We start from the raw sequence: 20,300 nt of genomic DNA on the forward strand, positions 1-20,300 counted from the left end.
GAATGGTTGAGGAGGTACGCTTACAGCTTCACAACCCCCACAGGCCAGGATGGCTCAATGAAGCGCTGCCAACAAGCACAGGATGTCCTTTCACAAGAACAATCATAATGTGTTCAGGTCATTCTCGACCCAGAAGAACTTACTGCACGTGTTGTTAAATCATAATTACCCATTAAGTTGATGGTAAGCATATGTAAGCGTGCTGAGTTTAATGTTACCCTTTCATTAAACTCACATTAAAGAATAAAGGAAATGTCAAAGATTTATTAGCGATAGCATGATAGAATTTTCTCCAAGGGGGTTTATTTGAAACATGCTAAACATTATGTAACATATACCTAATAATCAGTGAATCGCTGCTATATAATGAAAGAAAGACTGACAGAAAGAGTGAAAACAGAAAATAGTAACATGTACATAATTTATGCAAATTTTATTTCTCATCAGCAGAATGATTTGTGTATTTAAAACTACACGAACGCTGATTCTTACAGTATATCTCCTTGACACTTTCTCATCATAGGTTGGGAAAGCATTCATTATTTGTCCTTAAGAGCAAACACTGCACTGTGCTGAGCTCAGCCTGTGGTTGCTATGGTGACAGGCTGCATTTGGGACGGCTCAGCACAGGTTATATCTGGAGAATGATTTATTTACCTTGCGCTGCTGAACTTAAGGAAACTTAACAGAAACGGAAGCCACTACATCCCCATGTTGGGCAAAACAAGCCATGACTTGAAAAAAATGTGTGTATTTGAATTGGATTTTGAGAATGGCTAACAAGAAAAAAAAGACTGATAGAACTTCAGGTTTGAAAAATAAGACGTATTAGTTTCCCAAGTACATGTTTAGCATTTATCTATGCTCAGTACTTCCTATGTTACAGTAAAAATCTGATAAAAATCTACTGCAGTGATTTTTCATCATATTGTTGAACAAAACATCAATCCATTTCTCCATCGGTTGCCATTTCTGAACAATATTACAGGTTTCACCTCTCTTTCAGGAGATGTATATGTAGGGTATCATTATTTTGTGAATTTCTCTGGAAATATAATGCAGACTTTTGCACAATTCTACAATTTCAACCACAACTCCTCTTGTACTGCTCTATAAACACCAAAGCTGCAAAATTTAAATCTAAAAAAGGTTCTTTCATTTTGACTTTATTTTCTCTAAATTCATGAAAAAGGTTCATTTTACCTATGACGCATTTCTTCTTTTTTTTTTTTTCTCGTTTTTAGAATCTTGGCAAATACTCAACACTATTGATCAGCTCTTAACATTGGTGTGAGAGAGGAGGATACAGAGAGTAGGGTTAGATGGAGAAGGTTGATTCGCGTGGCGACCCCTGAAGGGAAAAGCCAAAAAGAGAAGAATAAGATGAGAAAGTTAATGCTGTCAAAGCAAACCAGATAGGAGATTTTCTAAATACATCGATCCATGTGAAACATTTCTACCCAGAACCCCAGCTGTGCAGGAACAATTACAGATTCCAGTATCATTGACCATATCCAAGGAATACAAAATATGGATAAGATATTTTAGATAAGATTGTTTAAGAATTGTTGCTATTTGCCTGACTATTTATTCTCTTTTTATATTTATATTCACATTAATTTTTTATTTTTTTTTTATTTTTGACAGTAGAACTCTTATGCTGCTTTGACAAAGGAATTTCTCCTATGGGGATCAATAAAGTTTATCTTATCTTAAAAGAATAGTGGCTCAAACTGAGACAAATAGGCCACCATGGTAGCAATATGTTTATATGTTTATCACTAAGGGCTCAGATTAAATAATATTCATTTTTGTCTTTTAGTTATTGTACTTACAAAGGAGACAACAAGAAATACAATATATTAATTGTCATGCAAAAATAGTCACAAGTCTCTGAGAACCCGGACCATATTTAGTTTCAAACAAAGGTGAAAATATGAAAAACATTTTGAAACAATCTTATTGACATCAGTCATCAAGTGGGATCCCATTGAAACTTAAATGAAACAAATTCTATTCTGGATTTATGAGATTTATTTTTCAGACCCTTATATTTTATTCAGATCATGATATAGTGAAACTACTGGTTGTACCATGTTGAAAAACAGAATATTGTTTTCAAATACTGACAGCGGCTACTCTAGCCTCCAAACACTGTGTAAACTGTGCATGTCTTGCTTTCCTGTACCAAATAAAAGAAAGAAAAAAAATAAAAATGAATGCCTCAGTGAACCTATCTAAAAGCTGGCTTTTGTCTACTGCAAGGCATCCCAATGATCCTTTACCATCAGAATCAACGACACGATGGGCCGGTGTTGTTATTTTGAGTGTCATTATACTAAGGGGATGCCCTTGTCCAAAGTATGCTTTTCAGTAGCTTTCCTTTATCCATGCAACTGTCACTCAACCTCCCAGGGTTCTTTTCATCTTCTGCAGGGTTTCAACGAATCCAAAAAAGACAACTGAAGAATGGAGGAGGAGATTTTCCCCTTTACTTGGAGGTAGTTTATACTTTAGTTTGGACTTGGTTGCTTGGCCTTTCATATAAAGACTGTTTTTCACATATGGGGCGATGCTGTAATAGTATCAGGGTATTTTGATGCAAAGATAAAACATGATATGACTTATTTTATTGTTAGATATCTTACTGGTGTGGTTCAAGACACAGTTATTTCATTGGCAGTTAAGTACTTTGGTTTGAACACAAATTTTAATCTCAGATTTCCCATCTTTTATTCTTAGAGGGAGAATTCAAATTATTCTAGGGTTCACTTAAATTTTCTCTGGCCTAACCCAACCTGAGAATCTGTTTTTACATTGTCGTATTGGCCTGGACAGTGTTCCTTACTATTTGACATAAATAGGTCATCCAAAATAAAAGAAACAAGCTTTGAAATAAGTGCACCTATACCCCAGGCATTCTTTGAGAAAACAATTCATTGGTTTTCTTTGGCCAGGAAGAATTGAAGTATCCACCAAGGCATAAATTCCTCTCAAATGACAAATGTTTATAAGGCTGGTTAATATGCCAGTAAAATGAAATGAGATGCATGAAATACCATTACTTTAGGAAACATAGATATGTTTATAGATATTCCACTATTGGTGATGTGAAATACCTTGCTGAATGAATCTCCTTTAGAGGTGACATTAATCAGCAATTACATTACACAATTGCTTCTCTCCTCACTTGCAGGTGACTGTCTGAGGACTATGGCTACAGTCAGGCAAACAATAAGAAAATCCATCTAGCGCTATCTGACAATCGAATTTTGTAGGAGTTGCAATTATATGTCACTCCCTGAGGTTCTTTTCTTGACACTGTAGAAAGGTAATACACCTCCTGTTGAATTCAATCACACGGGTCGTATTCCTAGTCTGAATAATTACAGGGGCTTGGGGGAGTTGAGGGCCTCCACTGCCCATAAAACTAAAGGCTTATGTAATCTTAGAGAGCGAGGAAGCATTAGGAAGAACAAGAAAGTCCTTGTAAGATCATCGTTGCTGCATAGATTGGACCGCCGGTCTTGTTTGGATAAAGATGTGCTGTGCAGTTCACTTACGTGTTACGTATCAAGAAGCTGTGTTAGCTGCATGATGACTATATCTCTAGATTTAAATATACCCAATGACCTTCCACACACCTCGAACAACATGCTGCTGCAAGTCAGAGATATAAATGTCTGAAAATCCAGACTGCTTTATTTTTTTCTACCTATCATTTTATGTTTAAGTCAAGTCAGGTTTGGAAACCTGTGACAGAAACTGCATGATGGCAGATTTCACACAAGATGAACCTCAACTGACAGGTTCAATGAGGATTGAGACAAATGATGGGCTGAAAGAGCTCTGTCTGGTTTAGTCAGTGTCTTCTGAGGAACTATGCTTCACATTGAATCACAGCAGTCTGATCTCTTTATTATCTATAAGATGACATGCTTCCTCTGCGGTCCATGAATGGCAACAACCGTACTAATCGGTCACGTGTTGACATTGCAGGATCACAGTGTCTTAATTGGATTTGGCATATGTTTACTTCATGAAGGAAAGACTTTAGTGATGATTTAATTGCAACCGCATCCCATAGAAACATATTAAATGACCTATTAACTTAGCATCAGACTGTGGTTATAGCATGACATCTGTTGCAATCATTTGTTGGACAATGTCAAGAGAAAGTCACCGAGGACCCTTCTGTGTCGGACACATAAATGCTTTTGTCGAAGTGGACATAAATTGGCAGTTTGTGTTGTATTGATAGGGTCAGTTTGCTTGTTTAGTTGCCTGCTCTCAAGTTGGTCAAGTGTGGAAAGGTGACTTCTGTTGACCACCTGCCACACTGAAGCAGAGAGCTCGGTAAGCCTCTTTGACGGCCCTCAGCTATGTGTACTACTTGCTCATGGCAAGGAAAAAATAAAAATTATCGTGACCATGCTGTAAAGATGAGACCTTGCATACTTTATGTGGTTAGCACCAAAAAGCTGGCCTCAGAGTCATGAATATGAGTGCACTGACCTTGGTTTAATCTTGTCTAAAAAAGGGTTTGTAAGGTAATGTCCATGTTTTCCTCAAGAGAAGTACATTTTTCAGCAGGTAAAGACTGTTTCCAATGTTATTTAGCTTGTTTGCTCATAATTAGGCCTGGATAACACATGACTGCAAGAGCAATGCCCTCTATTTAACTCTTTCAGTTTGGTTTTGAAACCGTTTTGATGTGAGGCAACTTGAAAAGAAATAAAGTTCAAGCCAAAGATATACAGTTGATTAGATCAGCAAGAGAATAGGAGTTTAAATCCATCTAAAACCACTTTGTATTATGAACTTTATTATCAAAAAGCTATGAAACATTCAACTCAATGTAATAATTGGAAATCTTTAATATTGGTTTAAACAAAGAAGTGTCAAATATACATATCAGATCAATTAAGCACAATCTCGTATCCAATATATTTCCATATGAAGCTCCACAGCTTTGAGCGCTGTGCGCAGAGTGCAATTAAACAGATCTGCCTCGGTAAACAAAGCTAAACTTGCATCAAAGGCAATATATCCACTGTGATTATTTACCACCCTGAGCACTCAGAAAAAATCAATAACAAGTGCAAACATCAAAACAAACCAGATACGAGACACATCACAGAACCGCTGGTGATAAGAATTATCCTGGGAAGTTTAAGAGCAACCAGATTAATTTTCATGTGCAGCACGGTTGGCTTAAGCTGTAAAATGGAAAGTCAGAGTCAGCCAGTAATATGATAAGACTATACAATGTGTACAGTAGGTATGCATGAGCATGGCCTTCAATCTATATGGATGGATGGCTTTCTTTTAAGAAAAAGCAAAAAAAAAAAACAAAAAAAAAACAGAAGTCAAATGAATCAATTTGATTTAATAAAAGTACAATCAGTTTGGATATTTTTGAGTTGCCACAAACAGTTCAAGGGACCAATATTGGTAAATTAAAAGCAAAAATTTGATATTCGAACAAAAAAAAGGCAAAAAGATTCATATTACCAGCATTTGTTTTCTGTGATCTTTTATCTATTCATTTTTCAACCCATATCTGATTTACCAAATCTAAACATCTTAATGTTCAACTTATCATGACCAAAAATTTTGGTTAATTTAGCTCTTCCTGTTTTATTTTGAAATCTCCCTTTCCTCTCGTTTCAGGTGACTTTGCATTTCACTCTGGTCTGATTGTCTTGATTGTTTCCACCTATGTGTGTCTTGGTCCTGTGTGGATTTCTCTAAGTTCATGTCCAACGTCAGCCAACCAACATCCGCTACATCTTCTTTTTGGGTCAGTAGTTTTGCCATTTCATAGTATTTCAGTTTAGTTGAAAGAATGATTTTTAGTTTCTTTGTTGTGGTGACTTTTTCTTCTGCATGAATGACCTTGGGTTGCCCCTTTGCAATTTGCCATCAAAAGATTATTTGTTAGTTTGACACTTTGTTCCCCATGTCATAACAAAGCTTTATTTTGAAACCAACTTCCTCTTGATGTTAAATCGAAGTACCAACTGATTGATTTCATCTTTTTGTAATTCACATGGGAGGCCATTTTGTGTGAAATAATCTCCAAATAATATCTTTGCTCTGATGTGTCGACAAGGAGGTACTTTGGTTTGTCTGACTTGTCTTCAGCACATAATATAGGATTATGGAATTGGTGTGACTGTACATCACTTGAACAGCAAATTCAGCTTTTTATATATGAAAATAAGTGGACGCTTGCTGAAATGATTGCCTTTGCAAAGTACGCGGAGGGTGATGGTTTTGAATGTGCTGGAGGAGTAGGAAGAATATTTTCACAGACAATTAGATTGTTAATGTGCAAAGGGTAGTTTAAAAGAAAGAAGGCTCAGTTAAGTAATTGGGCATAAGAGGATCTATTTTGCCTCACGAGATAGAACTGTGTGAAACACTACAAAGTCACCAAAATTATTATTGGCTTATGGTGTCTCAATATGCTAAAAATAAAGGGTGTGGAGCATTAAAAAAGGATGGAAATGAGACTATTGAAGAGCTCCAACAATGATGTCAAGGAGATAGTCATGGTTAAGTTGACTATGAATAAAAGACACATCCCAGTGAGCTGGGTCATGCAGTTAGGTTAGGCTTTCAGTTCATGATCAGAAGTTTTATATAACTTATCATGTACTAAACCAAGATCATCTCCATCAGTAAGGTGCCTGACCCTCCCTGCTCTAGAATAAAGGGCACAAAGTCAATTCCCGTTAACACTAAGTTCCAATATTCCATTTTTTTTTTTCTTTTAACATATTTAACATTTTTTACACTTCCTGTGATTTGGGCTTTCTCATATTCTGGGTTGTATGAAAAAAAATCTGTGTAAACATAGTTTGATCATGTATTCTACAGTTCATATATGGTCATTCAACACACTATGCTACTTGTTGTGCATCTTCAGCATTTTATCTAATTTCCAGGCATTGATTCATTTTCCTGGTTTTGAAATAAATTCCTAAAACCAAGCAAAGCTATTCTCAACTGCTGTTAATATTCGATGGATTTTAAGGGCTTAGCCAGTTTTATGCAAACTGCAAAAATCTAATTTTTTTGCCATTTGAGTAAAGCTTTAAAAGTCACTATATTACAGCTGATTATAGAGCATAATAGGTGCATTAGCATGTTTAGGATAGTGTTCGTTTTTCTAAGAACTTAACAGAGTACTTTAAAGGATTGAGGATTGCTCCAATTTCTTGCAAGTTTTTCTTCCTCTTCCCTTTCATCAGCACTCTCCATGCTTCTGCTCTGACAATAGGAAGTGAAGCTAAAAGTTACTTGGGAGCCTCCAATAGAATCCTTTGTTTTCACAAAATAAATATGATAAAAAAGGTCCAGGGTTGTCTCCACCGGCATCAGTCTCATTCATGGGGCCTTGGTGAGACTTGTGGAAAGAACAAACTGTCAAACAATTTGTCACGCACCTCACTGCTGAAGACAAAGGTTCTTTTGGAGACTGTGAGTAACTGTAGTATTGTGCATAAAACATTCTGGGCGGCCACTGTCCTTTTCGGCTAAGCTGGGGGCTTCTCTCAAACCTCCTACCCTCAAATCGCACCCCTCAGCAGGAGTTCGGTGCTCATTTGTCATTGGGGCCACCATACTTGAAGAGGTTGTCTGGCTTGATGAATGGAGCGAGGGCCTTGATTTTTACTCTGCAATCCATCAGGTTCTGATATACAACATAAAAGACAGACAACTGTTGCTGGACAGACTGTGCAGGTTAGATACCCTATCTGAAACTATTAAGTCCAAGTACGTGACTGAGATGGAGTCTGCTTATAGATGGCGGCCACCATAGCCCCCCCCCCTCCCCTAAAGGGCCAAACAACAAGGAGTGCCAGATAAATCAAATGACTGATCAAACCTCACTAACCGCACAAACTGTGTATCCCTTTTAACATCGACTTGTCATCTTGTAGTGATATCTGGAGAACAGAACAACAATAGAAAACCAATGGTATTCAGTGGAAGGCATAAAACACAATCCCGCACCACCGTATTTTAAAACATTTTAGATAAAGACGTTATTGTATTAAAACCATGGGGGTAGTCTACACTCCTGTTATCTGCTATTAAGATGTTTTTGAAAATTCTACATGAAAATTATTTGAATTACCCATGGGATCAGATTGTAATAAGTGATAGTAAATATCAAACTGGGGTTAGTGATTTTCATGGAAGGAACATGGAAGATTTAAATGTCTTGCTCCTGTTATGTGACTACGATAAAAGTCATCACAACTTGAGACTTGAAAAAGCAGATGAGACTTGCTAACCCACAAGAATTACAATATTTACAGATCCAAATCAAATTAAAGGGACTATTTACATATTGCTCAGTATTTACCCCGAAGCATTAAGCCTCTTTAAATCCCATCTAGCGCCTTTGCTGAAGTTGAAAGATGTTATAGAAATTCAAGGACAAAATATTTTTCTGACATCTTACTTCACATCAATTAAATATCTATCATCTTTGTACTAATAGAGAAGTTTCACTGTCTGTATCCATGACTCAGTGTTTTCTTCTTCAACCAAGCAGAGCTGTTGGTGATCTTACAGAAACTTTAAAAGTTTGAGAACTACTTTTTGTATATTTGTCTTATGCGGTCTCCTGAAGAAAAATAGCCAATTTTCTTCATGTATTATTATTATCTATGAATATCTTTATTGAGCCAGACAGCATCATCTTCGTCATAAAAAAGTATTTATGAAAGTGTTTTAATAGCTATTTCAAGTGTGCCCTCTCACACTAAGGCTATTCAGAGAATGATGATAATCACAGACACAATATTATTCATTATTGGTCACTGTCATGTATTTTTGTTAAAATGTGCTTAAATGGAAAGGTGCCTTTGCACATGCTATTGCTATCTCAAGGTTTCTACGGAAGCTGTAATCAGCCATAGATACTAAAGTTTATATCCTTTTTGTTCTCAATATCACAAGTTAAACAGTTTTTCTTCATTTCATAATTTTATTTATTTACCGCTAGATTCATTGAGTGCAGTCAAGCCGATTGTGGCGTTTCCTCTCATCAAACGTTTTTCACCTGCTTATTCCCATCCATGATATTTTAAACATCACATTTTCATTGTACAATTATAATCAAATCATATTCCTAGAAAATACAGGAAATTATTAATTGCTATTCATCTGTTTAGGACTTCTGTAGGTTAGAGACCGAAAAACTGAATGAGTCCATGAGAGCTCCTGTCCCTGCAAACCTTAACTCTCCTCGGGATGTGCTCACAGTTGCAGTGTTTACAGGAATACACACACACACACACACACACATCATAATTCATTTCTCACAAAGAATAGAAATGAGGCTCTATATCCTCTCCCTCCTCTCCTAGTCTAAGTTACCTTTCCCTCACTCCACTGGGAAATTAATGCCAGCGCTGTAAATGTAATTTGGATTAATGCATCAGAACCAATAGACAACATGACAATCCCTTAATAAAAAGCCTTAAACCTATATTAATTCTCCATGCCTGTTATTCTGAAACTTCTAAAGCAAAGGATTAGTGTGCATTGCAATTCATTTTTAACTTGAAAAGCATAAGCTTGCCTTTGCGTCAACGATTACTCCCCTACCCCCCCTGCAGAGAAGAGATGTTATCTTATCTCTCCCTTATCTCTCAAATGAGTCAGTGGATAGACCCTGTCCATCTCTCTGATACTGAATTAACCTCTCACACACCAGCAAAGGTTCATTTATAGATAAGGTTAGTATTACGCTGGGCTTCTCCTGCCTCTCTGTCCTCCACAGTCACCTTTTTTTCCAGTTCAATTAACAGTAATAGAGTTCCAGGCATATTGCCTCTTGTCTGTTCATCCCTTGCTTCGGCTCCTCTCCATAACAAAAGACTGTGTGGCAATTACATACCAACCCATCGTCGCAGTGCCCGTGTCAAGGTGAAACCACAAGAGAAAACACCCGCATGTTCACAGGGACCGCCGGCTGCGAGGCCGCGGAGCAGACATTGTGTCTTGAATTGACCTTAGCACATTTTGTCAGAATGGCTTATTTCCCCGTGGGGTGCGCGGATGAGTTTGATGCCCCTTTACAGAGATGGGACATTGTGTGTTTGTCTCTTAACCTTGAGGTATCAGATGGGGAGAGCAAATTTGATTTTATGTACGCTGTTGATCAGAAAATTCTGGCACGCATATATCTGAAGATCCTCATGCTGGGTGTGCTAATCCACACTCTAAGGGAAATGTTCAGTCTTTGTCTTTCGCTTGTACAACCAGAGGTTTTTGATAAGGAGTCACAATCAGGGCTCCGTCACAGCTTGCGGGTTTTTTTTCTTGATGTGAATTTAGGTTTCAAATTCATAGCTTCCCTCGTTGTTCTTGGTAAATTTACCAAGTTGTTGTGGCAGGTGTGAATGGCTCAAGAGTGCATATTTATACACAGTAAATACAGCATTATCATACTAAACAGAACATGGAATGAGCTGTACCAACAGGATTCTAGCAACGCTGTGAATCATTTTCTCTATAACTGTTCATTTATACCGACTTGCTGATCGATACTGTTTCTATCTGCGGGCCTGGATCTTCTGTCTTGTGTTCCTGCTTGAGAAACCATAACATATTGGAGCATTTCACTTTACGCAAGCCTGCTATTATTAGATAAGGTTATGTGAAGGTTCTTTGGGCACTGAGCACTTATCAGATCTACACGAAGCTCACACTACACCCGTTACACTTTTGTGAATATCTAAAACCTACCTACATCCAGCTCCTTTGCTGATGTAACTATCACTGCATGCAGCCTGGCTAAGCATCTATTAGGAAGCCTTCAGATCAAATCACTGGTATGGGACTCTGAGTGTCACAAAAAATAAAAATCTGGCCAGGATGTCGGCTGTATAGAGATGGTCTTTTTCTTGCTTCATAGCCTTTTGATAGCCCATTTGCAATGGCAAGGCAATATCTATAGTCAAGATCATGGAAAGGGTTGAATCACCAAGAGGTAAAATATTTCCATATACATTCTGCACTTCATCCTGAGCTTTCATCGGGTCATGAATCTCCTAAAGTTATTATAATCTCACTGGGCATTTGAGCGAGTGTAATTTGTCACACCGCCGTCAGATACATTTTGTTTTCATGAAATGCTCACAGATTCTGAGTGTATAAATATTTTCTCAATTTGATAGTCATCCGCAGTCAGTGAATCCTCGTTATTATCCTGAATCATGCACATAAAACTGCATACTCAGGACCAACAGGAGAAAACAGACCCTTGAAACTGAGCCTAAGGTTTAGTAAACTGTCAGATGTTCATGTGAAGGTTGAACTTGTTTTATTAATTTGTTGACCATATGCAGTACTCTGACTCCTTAAGTGCTATTATTTAACCATTTCAATCTCCATCCGTGTGATAAAGAAAACTTGGATGCTAAATATTATGAGTCACATCCTGAAAAAGGTGTAACTTAATTTTGGCGCATGCATGGCAGGAGGTGGTGACTTCTTGCATTAAATGGGTGGATTGGGGGAGAGTGATGACACATCTGTGTGTTGTATGCCAAAGTACTGTGACAAATATCACACACTCCGGTCACAAGATGCAGTGTTTGGTCAAAATAGCACTGAACACTGAAATAAATATGTATTTGACAAACGGACTGTCAAATCACACTATTTGTTTAACAGTGATTCTGCACAGCTAATGCTAGATTGTTTGTCTCTGAGATACGAGGATATAACTGGATATTTTGACAAATATGAGAAATATGGATCGATGTGTTTTCAGTGATAAAAGCAAAACTTTGACAAAAACAACAAAACCATGATATGTTTTCAAGCACATTTGTGAAATATAACAAATTCAAATTATTGCAGTACTCTTTTAAGAATTTAATTTTTCATGATGTTGATCTTCATGGTAACAATGTTAAAAGCCCCCACAGTTTTTACACAACCTACGAATTTATCAGTAATTGGGACTCTTGTCCACTTGACCACCGTCAAATGCTTGCACACTCATACAATGATAAAGATACACCAGGAAGCTGTTATCTATTGCTATTTCTCTCTATATTGCTGCTTTTCCCCTCAGTGTATGATTTCTTGCTGTGTTTCACCCGCTATTATGCTAAGAGTTCATCACAATTATACTTAAACTAGACTCTGACATCAGCAAATCCCGTGACAGCGATAGCAGAGGCATTTGACCTTTCTATAGACCTCTATGCAATGATGGGATGGCAAAAAAAGTTATAATATGAAAAAAAATTACTTTATGTGCATGTACTCATGGAGATATTCCCTGTCATATTATACAACATTCAGCCTCATCTTTTGTAATGGATGTTGAAAATTACGGCCTGAAAAATAGATAAAAAGGCTGAAGTTCCTTTGGTGCTTAGGTTTAATAGAGATATTTACTTTTACTTATCAAACAATTAATAACTCTCAAGCTGATTTAGTTGAAGTGTATACAAAAACAGTGACTTATGCCGGTTTGCAAGTACATAGAGGAAAACACACGTTTTGCTTTCATTAAAGCAACCAATGGCACTTGTGCTTTCTTTAAAGCAAAAAGAAAACAACACTTACACTAATGACACAGGAAAAAATGATCTTCACGGAGAAGTGAGTCTTTGTCTCTACAATCTCTTATGGAAAACAGTGAAATTACTTTGTCACTTCTCTGTTGAGCTTAAAGGCTTATGATGAAACACCACAACAAATATTTTAATACAAACTGACACTGATGAAATTTGGTCTTTTGCACATAACCAATGTACTTCTGTCCTATTGAAAAAAATACTGCCAGACTCCAAAGTACCTCCCACTCCAGCTTTGCATGATGACTGATGATTCCCCCTCTCGTAACCTCGACTGTCCTTTAACGCGAAGACAGCACTTGAGTGGCAAAGCTATTAACAGAATCCATTGAGCACACCTCCTATGTTGCCCTTCTATGTTCTCACGTGTGTTTGCATAAATGCTGCCAGGACAGGATTTAGCAATGAAAGTAAAGCTGACTTCACGCATTTGATTGGTCAAGATATGTTGGCTCAGAAATCCACACCAACAATGAAGGAATTAAAACTAAATGGGAATTCTGCAATATTTCTTTGCCCCTTTTTATGAGGTCAAGGAGAAGATATGATAATACAAACAATATAAAGATTAACAGATAAACAGATATGTAGGAAACAAACATGAAGTGCTTCCCTACTGTTACTCTGGCATAATCTACTGTCTCGGAGGTGCAGCAATGTAAAGTTAGAAAATAAAATAAAATTTTGTTTTACACCATGTTTCAGTGGATATGTTCCTTGTGGCAGCTCCGCTTTACATGCTTCATCTGAACATTCATGGGCTGAGCTCACGGCACGATGCAACATGTAAACAAATGCAAATGGATTCTTTTCAAGTCAACTTCAAATATCAAAGCTTTCAGACACGATTAATCCAGGTGAACAGTATAGGAGCTTGGTATTTATTTAAATTTTGTCACATATAATTTCTTTTATTGTAATACGGTACGGTTATAGATACTAAAGCCAATTACAAAGAGGTCTTCCAAGGAATGGACAAAGGGGTGATGAATCTTGGAATTAAGGAGTCAGTGAATTTCAAGTGCATTTAAAAATAATCAACCACAAAAAAAAAAAAAAAAAGTTAAATGTGTAACACTTTGAAATTAAGTTTCAGTTCCATGGTGAGTGAAAAGTTTTGGACTCCATTCCTTTTCTTTCTTTCTTGCTCAGACATGTTAAATATCAGCCACGGTGCCAAGCTCATCTTCTCCCCTCATGATTTTGTGAAGCATGCAGATTTTAATTGGTAAGCCAATGCACATGCAATATCAGAAGTTGTTAGAACAGCATCTGCAGCAGATAGTCTGGAAAGTGGCATTATGTTTGTCTGTTTACATACTGTCACCTTCGCCACCAACCGCAGTCAAACGTTGCTGTTTCAGGCTTGTTAATGCATGATGCTCTCCTCTTTGACTTGAAAAAAGGGAATCCTCAGCAGTGAATGTCAGGCAATAAGTACACAAGTTGTTAGATCCCATTGATGCGATTAGATTTGAGCAGTATTGACCCCGACTGAACTAGCACAGGAGGGCACGTCTCTGTTCTTAGTAAATTGCGCTGCCCGGTCTCTTTTAGCAGTTCTTTGAATATATGAGTGTCAATACAGTCACTGCACACTGCTGCATATGCCCCTGTGGCATAATTCCTACCCAGCTGAATCGATTCAGGCCCTGTTTATCTCATTAGCTTATAGCATGCAATCAATCACGCAAGGGCATTTGTTTCATGCTTTCAACCCACTGTGTATTATAACTCAGCTCCTCCTCTCAGTTCGCACATTGTTCTGTCAAGAGTTATCTTTAGCAATGACGGTACGCTGCATGTAAATTAGCAGAGTCTTATTTGCAGCGGTAAATAATGGTCTCACTATACCACAAGTGCTGTGGTGTGAAATGAAACACATTGCACAAAAAAAAAAAAAAAAAAACGCGCCAAAAGTAATAACAAGATTTATAATGACACCATTGTGACAAATTAATTCCTAAATCAATCGTTCCTGCTTTGCTGCAAATACATGCAGGCGCTGGTTTACGCAATACTGTGATAGAAGTTTATCTCTTTTCTTCATGGTTAAGCGTTTGGACAAAAAAAGATATCTTTAGGAGATTATATAATTATCATCGCCCAGTCAGACTAAGGTATTGGTTATACACAAACTAAAAGGTTAAATGGCTTCAACTCAGCATTAAGCCACTTGCATTTACAGCTAACAAACATTACTTTAGATGCAGGGCTCATCAGGACCCTGTGTGATAGAATACTGAGTATCAAACTTGGCATGCAGCAAGACTACAGTTCAGGCAAAGTAGCAAATACCAAGTAGTATATTTCACTCAGGCATGTTCACATCATAAATATACACCTTCACATAGGTGGAGATATTTTTCTGACATTTTCCTGATCAGAATTTTCATCTACTCAGTGAGATTTTTTTCAAAGGGATCATTTTCATTGAAGATCTTTGGAACCTCTTATGACCAAAATCCTATTAATGTTGGGTTGGAATGGTCTGTTTGTCTGAATATAAATACACGTAACACTCCGGTTGTAACTCTCCTGCCCAATAAGGTTTATTGAGTCTTTTATGGTGCGCTGCATACACTAACTATGTAAATCTTTTAATTATCACTGTGCAGTCAATTCCAACTGTTAACCGACATCATATTTATGTACCGTGCATTCAAATGTTCGCCCTGCAGGACTTTGAGAATTAAGGAGTGGAAAATGGGGTTGCAGATGTCCAGTTGATAATCTACAGATTATGCAGTATGAATTCTGAAGTTATTGTTTAAATTCTGCTCTAATAAGTTCTGCGCGTTCTCAAGGAGATAATCGGAAATATAATTTCTGCAGTCAGATGATAATGGCGAGCTCAGTGGCTGCAGCCTGAGGGGTGTCAGGCTGTAGCCGTCAGGAATGCATATGTATTCTGCACATTATTGCTGCTGGTCAGATTAAAACAGAGGGAGAAGGGAAGGGATCTGTCAGTTCCTGTAGTTTCACAGTAACTTTTTTCTCCATTTTCACATGGACTCATAGAATTATTATCTGTGATACCATCATCATCATCATCGGTACTGACTTCATCAATTTCATCCTCTGTACACTGGCGTTATTTATATAAATGATTAATAAAATGACCTGTTTCATCTCTAATTTATGAATGAGTAACTCTCAGTGACTTTTTGGTCAAATTATACAGGGTTTAAGCAGGTCAAGTTTGCTGCTCACTCATCAGGCACATGGCACTCTCAATGACTGCCTGAAGCGAATAAAACGTTTGTACAGAAAATGCTCTGAGAGGTCAATTTTTTTTTTTTTGGCTTTTAAATTAAGATAGTTGTGATAATTTGATTTTTCACACACACAGATCAAAGATGTCCTGTTTTGTTGAGGAAATTATCCGATAATTCTCAATTACCAAGGCAGGCCTTGGTGGCATATTAACACAGCATCTTGATATAAGATGAGGGAAACGCTGCAAGTGTGTTGTTTTAATGCTAGGCTACAACATCGCGAGTGTTGTAATTTACGCCCTCTGCACATAAAATATCATGAATGCGGTGTGGAAAACAATAACAGGCTGGCTAAAACCTGTCATTATTCCCTCTCCACAGCGTAATGCTGACACTGACACTTTGTTGAGCGGAAACGCAAAAAAATAAAAACAAATATATTACATTATAGCCTTCCGCCACTGAAACCTGACAGCTACTCGCCATGAAGGGTTTAACATCCCGTAAAATTAATTTGACTTTCTTACTGCATGTGTTTTGACATGAGCTGCATGTCTCGAGATTCTAAACAGGGCCTCCGGTAGTGGAGTCTCGTATAGATATTATTCTGCCATATTTCTGCATCTTAGTTCGAGGATTTTAGGCTCTGAACATCTTTATACCACATAGGAAAAAAAAACATTAAATTCATTCAAGAGTAATTACATGCTGCAAATGGCTGGTTATCCGTTATCTTTTTCACAGAACAGTCAACTGCCGCTTACATTACCTCTACATACACAGAGGAAAAAAAAACACAAGAAAATCCTATAGTCAGCTTTATGCCAACTCTATTTTATACCATGTCTGCAGCGTGGCAGAAAATGAATTCAGTCAATTCAGCTTGGTTGGATATACTGTCATGGTTTTAATGGTGTTTCTGTGGGGTAGATTAGTGAATCTGATTGGTCTCAGATTGGGAAAATCATTTAGCTAACTGGCATTTCTACCAGATTTCAGACATCAGCTGTTCACAGACCTTACATAACATCAGAGAAAGGCCATGTAGTCATAGAAAATGTGCCCTCAATTCTAGAACAGTTGTTTTTGACATTTACAGTGATGTTGTAATTGCTGCATCTCAACACAATACTACTTTACAGTAAAAAAAAAAAAAATAACATCACGCATTACTTTCATGTTTAATACAGACTATATTCTATACTGAGGTATGTTATCGAAAGCCTGCTGAGTTGTAGCTTTACCACTGTCTGTGTACTAACATACATACACCATTAAAAATATATTTCCTTTTTCTTTTAGTAATCAACATTTTTCATATAACATGAAATGGGAACAAACAAAGTTGTGGGAAAAAAAATGAACAAAATATGATTGTTTCTGGTTTTTGTCATTGCAAATACTAAAAATTTAATGTTGGGAAAAATAAGATACAGATCAGGTATTGTTTAAACCAATTACTCCAAGCTTTTTCAATTATTCATTTAATTATTATTTCATCATCATCTCAGAAGAACCCCATGAAGAAGAAGAACATAGGATCTAGTCTTTCCTCTGCCCGGACGCGGGTCACCAAGGAACCTCTCTGTAGCCGGGCCCGGGGCCGGGACTCGATGGCAAGTGCCTGGTGGCCGGGCCTTGGCCCATGAGGCTCGGCCAGATACGGCCCAAAGGACTGACATGGGTCCCTCTTCCCCCAGGCTCGCCACCCACAGGAAGGGCCAAGGAGGTCAGGCGGCGGCCGGAGCATCCCTCTTGGGACAAGGAATGTCACCTCTCTTGCGAGCCAGGAGCCCAAGCTGGTGTGCGAGGCTGAGAGATTCTGACTAGATATAGTCGGACTCACCTCGATGCACAGTGTGGTGTCTGGAACCAGGCCTCGAGAAAGGCTGGACTCTTTATTTTACTCTGGAATTGCCCCTTGTGAGAGGCGCTGGGCAGGTGTGGGCATATCGATTGCCCCTTGACTCAGCACCTATATTTTGAAGAGTGTAGCCTGCCTCCAAGTTCAGGTGAGGGGACGGGTTCTGACTGTTGTTTGTGACTATGCATCCAACAACAGTTCAGTTTACACAGCCTTCTTAGAGGGGCTACGAGAAAGGGCTCCTACTGGGAAACTCCCTCGCTCAACTGGGAGACTTCAATGCTCCTTGGGGATTGACAGTGCGACTTGGAAGGACGTGATTGGGAAGAACGCCACCCACGGTCAGAACCTGAGCGGTGTCTTGTTATTGGACTTCTGTGCTCATCACGGATTGTCCATAACAAACATCATGTTCAGACATAAAGGTGTCCATATGTGCACTATGCGCTAACACACCTTAGGCCACAGTTCTTTGATCCCACTTGTGGTCATATTGTTGGACTTGTGACCACATGTCCTGGACACTTGGGTGAAGAGAGGGGCAGTACTGTCAGCTGATCACTACCTGGTGGTGAGCTGGGTCTGATGGTGTGGGAGGATGCCGGTCAGACCTGGCAGACCCGAAGGTAACGTCTGGGTCTGCTGGGATTGTCTGGCAGACTCCCCTGTAAGAAGAAGTTTCAACTCCCACCTCCAGCAGATCTACAACCACGTCCTGAGGGAAGCGAGGGACATTGAGTCCGAATGGCCATGTGTTCCGTGCTTCCATAGTCAAGGTGGCTGATTGGAGCTGCGGCCATAAAGCAGTCAGTGCCTGTTGGGTTAACCCTCGAGCCCGCTGGTGGACCCCAGCGGTGAGGGATGCCATCAAACTGAAGAAAGAGTTCTATCAAGCCTTATTAGCCTGTGAGGTCCCGGAGACAGCTGACCGGTACCGGCAGGCCAAGCGGCATGCGGCTTTGGTCATTGCCAATGGACAAACTCGGGTGTTGGAGGAGTTCGGGGGACCATGGAGAACGACTTCCGGTGAGCATTGAGGATATTCTGGTCCACCATCCGGGGGCTCAGGAGGGGGAAGCAGTGCTCTGTCAACACTGTGTACAGTTGGAGTGGGGCAATGCCGACATCAACTTGATACGCTGATCAGTGGCAGGAATCCTTCTGAGACCTCCTCAACCCCTTTGAAATGCCTTCCAGTGAGTTAGCGGATCCGGGGGACTCTGGAGTGGACACACCTATTTCCGGGGCTGAAGTTGATGAAGGAGTCAAAAAGCTCTCTAGTAGCAGGGTCCTGGGACTGGATGAGGTCCACCCTGGGCTCCTCAAAGCTCTGGATGCTGTAAGGCTGTCCTGGCTGGCATGCCTCTGATGCATTCCGTGGATGTCGGAGACAGTGCTGTCAGCCTGGTAGACAGGGGTGGTGATCCCCATTTTAAAAAGGGGGATCGCAGGATTTCTCTCCTACTATAGGGGGATCACACTCCTCAGCCCCCCTGGTAAGGGAGGCTCCTTCAGTTGTGCTACAGAAGAGGGTCCGCAGGGTTGTTGAACCTCGGATCCAGGAGGAGCAGTGTGGTTTTTCATCTAGGTTGTGCAACAGTGGACCACCTCTATCACCTCAGCAGGGACCTCGAGGAGTCATGGGAGTTTTTCCAATTAGTCTACATGTATTTTGTGTATCTGGAGAAGGCATTTGAACGTGTCCCGCGGGCAATCCCGTGGGGGGTGCTCCGGGTAATGAACCCCTGTTGTACAGTCTGTTTGGTCCCTGTATGATTGGCGTCAGAGCCTGGTCCACATTGCTGTTTTTAAGTTGGACCTGTTTCCAGTGGGAGTTGGACTCTGTCACTGATTCTGTTCATAACTTTTATGGACAGAATTTCTAGGCACAGCCAGGGCATTGAGGGGATCCGGTTTGGCGGCGACAGGCTCAAGTCTTTGCTTTTTGCAGATGATGTGGTTCTGTCAGATTCATCAGGCCATTATCTCCAGCTATCAGTGGAACGATTCGCGGCAGAGTGTGAAGCGGCTGGGATGAGGATCAGCACCTCCAAGTCTGAGACCATGGTGCTCAAGTGGAAACGGCTACTCCGGCCATTCCACCTACTGCCCTTAGTGGAGGAGTTCAAGTATCTCGGGGACTTGCTCACAAGTGAGGGAACCATGGAGTGGGAGATCGACTGGTGGATCGGTGCAGCGTCTGCAGTGATGCGGACTCTGTACTGGTGCGATGTGGTGAAGAGGGAGCTGAGCCAGAAGGCGAAGCTCTCAATTTGCTGGTCGATCAACATTCCCACTCTCACCTATGGTTATGAGCTGTGGGTAGCAACTGAAAGAACGAGATCGTGGACACAAGCGGGCGAAATAAGTTTTCTCAGCAGGGTGGCCGGACTCTCCCTTAGAGAGAGAGAGTGTGAGAAGTTTGGTCATCCGGGAGGAGCTCGGAGTAGAGCCGCCGCCTCTCTGCATAGAGAGGAGCCAGATGAGGTGGCTTGGGCATCTGGTTAGGATGCCTCCCAGACAACCCAACTATTCAAATATTTTGGGCATGTCCATCTGGGAGGAGACGACCCAGGACACGCTGGAGAGACTATGTCT

At 39.7% G+C, this 20,300-nt stretch overlaps 1 protein-coding gene across 4 annotated transcripts in view; it reads right to left on the reverse strand.

The window, feature by feature from the left end:
• LOC147224359 (galactosylgalactosylxylosylprotein 3-beta-glucuronosyltransferase 1) overlaps positions 1 to 20,300 on the reverse strand; it is a 74,982-nt gene that overhangs the window by 46,427 nt on the left and 8,255 nt on the right. The gene's annotated exons all lie outside the window — the stretch shown is intronic.

Source organism: Fistularia commersonii, chromosome 18 (genome assembly GCF_037954325.1).
Source record: "Fistularia commersonii isolate RoL2024-O1a breed Wild chromosome 18, RoL_Fcom_v1.0, whole genome shotgun sequence".
NCBI classification, from domain to species: domain Eukaryota; kingdom Metazoa; phylum Chordata; class Actinopteri; order Syngnathiformes; family Fistulariidae; genus Fistularia; species Fistularia commersonii.